Below are 9,039 nucleotides of genomic sequence, written 5' to 3' on the forward strand. Positions count from 1 at the left end.
TACCATCAAATACATTATAGAACCTGCATTAGAATAGGGAACATGACTCATTACTTCCTTCTCTGCTTGAGTTTTAGGACACTGTTCCTTGCTTAGCTGAAACTGATTAGTCATTGGCTGCTTGGTGCACTTTTCTCCTTTCATTGAAATTTTTTCAATGATTTTCTTGATATAGCTTCCTTGTGTTAGAGTAAGTATTCCTCTGTCTATGTCTCATTTGATACTGATTCCCAAGATTTTAGTAGCAGCACCCATGTCTTTTATCTCAAACTCATCTTTGAGCCAACCTTTCATCAATTCAACTTTGGTCCTCTCTTTGCTTATAATAAACATGTCATCTACATACAATAGTAAGTAGATGACTTCACTAATTTGAGATCCCTTAAAATATAGGCAAGTATCATAGTAACTTCTAGTTAAACCTCTTTTACTCATAAAAGAGTCAAAACGTTTATTCCATTGCCTTGGTGACTGGTTAAGTCCATACAAAGACTTAATCAATTTGCATACCATATTTCCTTTCCCTTTAACTTTAAAGTCCTCGAGTTGCTCCATGTATATGTCTTCTTTTAATTCCCCATGAAGAAATGCAGTAGTCACATCCATCTGGTCCACTTCCAAGTTATATTGGGTGGCTAAGGCAAGCATGATTATGATAGTTTTGTATTTAGCAACATGAGAGAAAATTTATGTGAAGTCTATACCTTGTTTTTGAGTAAATCCCTTAGCCACTAGTCTAGCTTTGTACTTTACTGTTTCCTACTCATTTATGCCTTCTTTAAGTTTATAGATCCATTTGCAAGCTACTACACTTTTCCCTTTAGGTTTCTCTACTAACTTCCAGGTCTTGTTCTCCATTAGAGAGCTCATTTCTTCATTCATAGTTGTTAACCAATATACTGAATCCTTTACCTTAGTATCTTTTTCATAGGTTGTAGGTTCTGTTCTATGTAGTCTTGCTGCACAAATAAAAGCATAGGCAAGTACTTCTTCCCAATCATTGAAATTGAACCACTGAGTCGGTTTTGGATTTTTTTTAGTTCTGTCCCTTTTAATTGATAATCCAGGAGTGTATCTGTTGTTTGATGTTCTTCTTGGGTCAGTTCCTCTTGATTTGTGTCATTTGCCAATGGTTCCACCTGAAATGGCTCTTCAGTTGCTAGTTCCACCTGATTTGGATCACCCTCTTGTGTGTTTGCATTATTCTGATTCACATTTGATTGGTAATTCACGATAGTACCTGCAAGGTTAGTTTCTAACAAAATATCTGCATTTGACATAGGGTTAGCAATACAAGGGAATACATCTTCTTTGAAAAATATCATCACGACTGATTATTATTTTTAGACCTGTACTTTCCTTGACCCACAACCTATAACCTTTTGTACCATCCTAAGAAAACACATTTAATAGCTCTAGGTTCAAGTTTTCCTATACTTTGGTGTGCATAGGCTGCACATCCAAAGACCCTAAGATTAGATAAGTCAGGACATTTTCTTGTCCATATTTTTTCTGGTGTTTGAAGATCAATAACACTAGAGGGACATCGATTTATAAGAAACATTTTTGTTAAAACGACTTCCCCCAGAACCCTTTAGCCAACCTGGATTGAATTAGAAGATATCTAACCTTGTTCATGAGGGTTCGATTCATTCTTTCGACAACTCTGTTTTTTTTTTAGGTGTCAATCTAACAGACGTATGACTTTGCATTCTAGCTTCTTTACAATAGGTATCAAATTGCTCATTACAAAACTCTAACCCATTGTTGATTCTTAATGTCTTAACTCTATGCTTTGTCAAATTTTCCATAAGGTTCTTCCACTGTGTGAACTTAGTAAAGACTTCATTTTTGTGTTTAAGTAAAAATACCCACACCTTTCTAGAGTGATCATCAACTATAAACATAAAATAGGTACACCCACCATGAGTAGGATTCTTTTCTGGACCCCAAATATTCGAGTGAACATATTCTAGTGTGTGCTTAGTCTTGTGAGTGCCAGTTTTGAACTTTAGTCTATGATGTTTACCAAAAATGCATGACTCACAAAAGTCTGCTTTACTAACCTTGTCTTTACCAAGCAGATTCTGTTCACTCATTATTTGTATCCCTTTCTCACTTATATGTCCATGTCGTCTGTGCCATAAAAAAACTTTCTCATATTCAGGGGTCTGTACAACTAAGTTGTGGCACCTTAATTTAGGTTCTCCTTTTAGATAACATAATCCTTTATGTTTGTGCCCCTTTATTATAATCATAGCACACTTACTGAGTCTCATAGTACCTATTTCAATTTTGCTCACAATACCAAAGTCATCTAGAACACTTATTAAAATTAGATTTCTACCAAGATTAGGAACATATTGTACTCCAGTAAGTGATCTTACCACCCCATCAAACATTTAGAAGCTAACTGTGCTTGAACCTTCTATTTGACATGTTTGATTGTTTCCTAGGATGAATTTTCCACCATTTGATTCCATGTAATCAGTCAAAAACATTTTAGAATTGGTCATATGAAAAGTACATCCAGAGTCAAGTATCCAATCATCTTTAAAAGATGTGAATGCTACATAAACCTCCCCACTGTCATATCCATCGGTTAGATTTACGGCTTGATGATCAGATTTAAATTTAGATGAGTTATAATTTGAGTTGTGAGTCTCAGATTCTTGTCCGTCATTTCTGTTTCTGTGCTTCCTTTGGAGAAAATAACAATCTCGTTTGTAGTGTCCCAATTTACCAAAGTTGAAAAAATATTTATGATAAGTATGACCTTTTGAGTTTGACCTTCCCCTACCATGGTTAGGTCCTTTACTGTGTCCATGGCTTTGGCTTCTCCCTTTATGATGAAAGGATTTCTTGTATGAAGGTCTTCCTCTGCTCAGATTTGATTCACTAGTAGTCAACCCCATTCTTTCGCTTTTCATCTCCAGATCTTTAGATTTCAATGCTGATATTATTTCATCCAAAATGATGTCTCTCCTTCCATATTTTATGGTTGTCTTAACTTCTCTATAAGAATTTGGTAATGAGTTAAGAAATAATTGCTTGATTTTCATCACTTAGAGCTTCATTCTCCCCCGAGTTTTCCAATACAATATGCATTCTTAGGAACTCATCTAAGTTCTGTTCTAGCGTCTTTGAGTGACTCATCTTGTAGCCAAAAGTCCTCTCTTTTAAGTAGATTTTGCTTGTAAGAGATTTTTGCTGAAATTGTTCCTCAAGTTTCTTCCAAATCTTGGCTGGTGTTTCCTCTTTGTCCACTAATCGGATGATAGAATCATATAGATTGAAGATGATTAGCCCAGTGGCTGTTTCCAAGAATTCTTCATGTTGAATCTTAGAGGTGTTTTCTGGCCATTCAATGGGATCTTCAAGTACTCTCAGTAATTTCTACTAGGCCAAGAGAGATCTTATCTTTCTCCTCCAGATCCTGTAATCACCAGACCCATCAAATTTATCAATATCAATTTTTGCATTGCTCATGTTCTGAAATTAGAATTGAATTGAGATAGAGTTTGGATGTTCTCAGTTGGATCGTTCAAAGGAACGCCCACTAAATCTTCACTATCAAATATTGCCTCTTGAGGATCAACTTCCTCGGGTCTTTTTTAGTTTCTTGATCCTTTTGTGAGTTGAATCTTGATGCCCTGGAACCTGGCTCTGATACCACTGTTGGAATTTACTCTTTTACCTACACCAACTCACACAAACTTGTTAGAAAACCAAGGTTAATTATGACCTTTCCTTTAGCACTACTTTACTTTGTCAAATGACCTGCGTTTTAACAACAAATGTAGTCATACAATAACCCTTTCTTTTAGGATCTTTCAAATTTAATCAGTATGTGCAAAAAGTAATTAAGGCAAAAATTGAGATGCATTTGAAGAAGAAGAATATGAATAGAAAAAGAATGAAGGTTAACACAGAGAACTTATCGAGGTGCACCCAGTACTTGGGCTACGTCCTCGTTGAGCTCGCCTAAAAGGATTGCTCAAGATCTGCACTAAATCAAACGAACCATATACAAAAAGGTGAGAAATTCAAGTCACAACTTCGACAGGTATTTCAAATTCTCAGCTACTTTCACAGTAATTTTTTCTTCTCTGTACAAAGCTTTTTCTTTTCTAACACTCTTATTTTTCTTTGTTACATGTAAACCTCTCTCTCACAACTCTTGTGATCTCACTTGGCTGGAGCCTTTTGATGAAGATTCAAGTCTTTTTTCTGATTGATGTAAGTAGTTGAAACTGATAGCTATTTATAGAAGCTTGTAGCTTTCTAAAATCTCTTTAAAGAATCAGTTAGGTTGTTGTAAGGTTAGTTGTGATAAAATAAATAAGCAGCTGTCGATAAAATTTGTAACTAATTTGATTATAAAGTTCCATCTGGTTGTTACTTTTGCACTTATGATGAGATTTATTCAACAATAATTTTATAAAATTTAAAATAATTATAAATATATTAAAATGGAAAAAAAATCATATTAAAAATTTCTTACAAAAATTTTGGAATATTATTTTCATACTTTTTTCTCTATAAATTTTTCTTTAGTAAAATCTAAGTTTCCACCAAAAAAAAATTTAGGATGTAGGAAGATTGTAATTAAGGGCCATTATCATAATTAAGTCTGTTGCAAGCTACCATAGTAAGTTATTTTTCTGAGAAATTAATTAAAATAAGTTTAATCCATTTCAAATCACGACAAGAAAAATTGAGAAAAGTTGAAAACAAATCCCAAAAATGCATCATCAAGCGCTATTATGAATATATCCTTGAGACTTGAGACTGACCCAACTAATCATATATATATATAACAAAACCCAAATTGCACTTAATAAATATATATATATATATATATATTTCTTTTATATAACAAGTGTGTAGATAACGGAAATTCTTGGTTTTAATGATTTTTTAACTTTAACGGAATATTTTTATATTTAACAGAATATTATTATATTTAATGGTAGTTTGTAAACACTTAAACTTAAATAAAATAAAATAAATAATTAAAACAATTAAAATAAGATATTTTTTGAGATATTTTACAATGATAATTATTTTTAAATAATAAATAATTAAACAAATTAAAATATGATATTTTTGAGATATTTTATAATAATAATTATTTAAAAATAATAAATAATTAAAAAAATTAAAATAGGATATTTTTGAGATATTTTACAATAATAATTATTTAAAAATAATAAAATCATATATTTTATAATTTAAATAAAATTTAATTAAACTTAAACTCACTTATTAGAATAATATCATATTAAACATATAATATAATCTACTGTGAATTGGTAACAAATTGTTTTTTTTTAAAACTAGCAAGAAACTAAAATTTAAAATACAGGTATAATATTTAATATTATATTAAACATATAATATATAATTTCTTGTTGTACCTCTCAAATTTAAAAATTAGAACAAACATAAACTTAAACAAAAATAAATAAATTATTTAATTAAAATGAGATATTTATTTAAAATTTATATGACATTAATATAAATTTAATAAAAATAATTAATAAATTTTATAAATAAAACTAAACAAACGTACATATCACGTTAATTGTATCTAGTATATATATATATATACCTGAAATCTACGTACGTGAACAGTTCAATATGAACTCCCCGGTATGCGCGCACAATACGTGTACACTAGGGCGTCATGCGTGACTGAATCTCTCATCGACTTGTTAATTTTGTATGTATAGTATTATTATCATTACATTGTAATTATGTTCCCCTGATCATAGTATTATTTCTCAATCTGATAACATATTATACTTAATTTTAATCATAAAGTACAATCTAATTAAATCAGCAATGTTAATATATAAGTTTGACCAATATTTATATACACATATTTTAGGTGGGTATGTACAGATATACTCTGTTATAAGAAATATAAAGTATTGATCAATAAAAGTTCTAAACTCTCTCGCATTTAACAATAGCTAGTAGTAATAATTTGATCAAGTCACAAGTTCTACATATTTATATATATATATATATATATAAATATGGCCATATACATATCTCATTAGTAAAACGATTTTTCTTGCATGAAGAAAATCCCAATTCAAATTCCCCACCGAGGAAAAATAATAGATAAGAAAGAGTTATAACGAGTCTTGCAAATGAAAAGTATTGATCCGTATAAATATATGTTAAATGACGTTTAGTTTAGTTTTAGTTGGATGGAATGAAAATTGGAATAAGTATGAAATAGAATAAAAATTAATATGAATAAAAAAATTTGATAATTTTTTTTAATCTTACATTGAAATAGTCTCCCATTCACTAAAATTGTGGAAAAACTATTTTAGAATAATATTTTAATACTTTAAAATGCAACAAAAATAAATAAATTGAATGAAAATTGATTATTTTCTATTCTATTATTTCCAACCAAACATCATTTTAATTGTTCGCAATTTATTATGATAGTCATAATGTAGGCACAACCCGTTTATTAATTAGTAGTTAGGAAATCAAATAATAAATTAATAAGTTCAACAATTGAATGATGTCATGCATCATATAGTAAAATTCAAATACTACAAATTGATGGTTAGAAAATTGCGATATTATTAAATACCTAAAATCAAATAATTTAGTTTAATTTATATATATTAGCTAGTGTGAACATATATATACACATACGTGAGTATATATTTTGACAGTGATGTTAAACGAGTTTCGTGCGAATTTGAATATAATTTTAATTTAAATATACTATTTTACAAATTATTTTTGTATAATTCTTAATTATGTTGGTCAGCAATATAAAAAAATATATATTTTGCATGTGGCAGTACTTCAAATAAAAGCTTTTACTACATTTTTTATAAGTTGAAAATTTTAAAATAGAAAAATAAAGAGAAATTATAGGAAATGGCTCAAAATAAAGCCATCAAGAAGCTAATGTCCTCATTTTTTAAATTGTAGATAAATGACCATTTTACATTGTTGATTATCTAAATTGCCTTTTTTTATAATTTATTTATTTATTTTGGATTGTATGACTTTAATATAGTGGTATATGTATATTAGTTTTGTTTAATTAGTTTTTATTTTAAAGTTATATTGATTTTTTAAGTTTTTTATAGATTGTTGGTATATTATTTTCCAATTAATGTATATGTATTTTGTAGTATGGTATATAATATATTTTTTTTTGTGATATTTAATTTCTATTTTATTATACATAGTGGTATTATATAAATTTGTATCATGGTATATACATTTTAATGGTAGTATATAACTTTGTTAGCATAGTATATACATTTTTTAGTAATAATTTTATAAGTTTTGATAGTATATTATTTTTCAACTCAGTATATATATTTTGTGGTATGGTATATCATTCAACAACCCATAAAAAACGAAAAAAAATCAAAATAACTTTAACATAAAAACTAATTAAACAAAACTAATATACATATACCATAATATTAAAATATTTAGAATAAAATAGTAATTTGTTAAATAGTGTATTTGGTAATATGTGATATTAAATAGATGATTAGGCTATTTTACTACAAAATTAAAAATATGGACATTTACTTACTTTCACACAACATCAACATCAATGGTCATTTTGTACCATGCCCCAAAAATAAATCAAAGTGAGAAGTATATATATAAAAAGAAAAAGTAATAATAGCTCAAACCTATTACTTTAATTCCAATTTTAGAATGAAGTAATAAGTAGATGTTTTACTTTTGTTAGACTGTAATAGAAGCCATGACCAACTATCAATATGTGCTAGGTGGTTTATTGCGTTCTCGGTGCTTTGTGATGGTTCTCAGAGCTCCCCATCCAGTAGAGAAACCCAGGCTTCAGTCACTACTACAAAAATTGATTTTGGTGACGGCTAAAAATCATCATTATTGGTCGACTTTTGGTGACAGTTTTTAGTCGTCACCTACTTTTAAAAACAATAATTAAAAAATATGATAACACCATGGACACCACCATCCACAGTCAAGACTGTAAAAGAAGTACTAAGTAGATGTTTTTACTTTTGTTAGACAGTAAAAGAAGCCTTGCCCAACTATTTAGGGTTTCTTTAGTTAAAATTCTTTTTCATTCTCTTTCTGAGATTTTGCTTCTCTTCTTCTCAATCACTATTAATATTCTCTATCTCTTTCTTTCTCTCTATTCCAATCTGTGCTCTCTTTGACAACGGGTGGTTTGCGACGTTCTCGGTACTTTATGGTGGTTCTTAGTGCTTCCCATCCAGTTGAGAAATACAGGCTTCAGTAACTACTACAAAAACATGTTTTTGATGACAGCTAAAAATCATCACCATTGGTCATTGGCGTTGGTTGAGTAACCGACGCCAATATCCACAATGACATAGGTTGACGTTTGGTGACAGATTTAGTTGTTACCTACTTAAAAAACAAAATTAATTAAAAAGTATGACAACACCATGACCACCACCATCCACGGTCAACACATCACACCCATTGAATACTCATATTCATCATATATGATATACAAAAGCAAAGAAATCAAGCAAATACCCATATAAGCAATAAACTAATTTCTTTAATTACAAAAAAAAAAAAATACCTCGAAACATAAAAAAAATCAGACCCATGACACCCAAACACAATAATCAACAAGTCTTAGCTATTAACCAGTCAAAACAAATGAGAAGAAATGGACCTACCGTACATATGTGTATACAGAAAAGAGAGAGGGGACCACAACTGCCTTCGAGACTATAAGGTCGCCACCATCTTCATGACCCATAAACTCTTCTTCATTTTTTGCAAGTAGTTTTTTCCTTGACATTTCCCATGCCGCCACCACTCCTCGTACAACAAATTTTCCTCATTATTTTCTCCTCGTTGATTTACTACATCTTCAAGGTTTGTAGTCCCTCATGTCCTTAGCTGTAACCATGTCAGGTAGAGAGGTATTTTTTTTTTGTAGAGGGAGAACATGAATGGGAGTGAGAAAGAAGACGTCTGTGTGAGAGAGATGAGAGAAAATATGATAGA

This window comes from Humulus lupulus, chromosome 4 (assembly GCF_963169125.1).
Source record: "Humulus lupulus chromosome 4, drHumLupu1.1, whole genome shotgun sequence".
Classification (NCBI taxonomy): domain Eukaryota; kingdom Viridiplantae; phylum Streptophyta; class Magnoliopsida; order Rosales; family Cannabaceae; genus Humulus; species Humulus lupulus.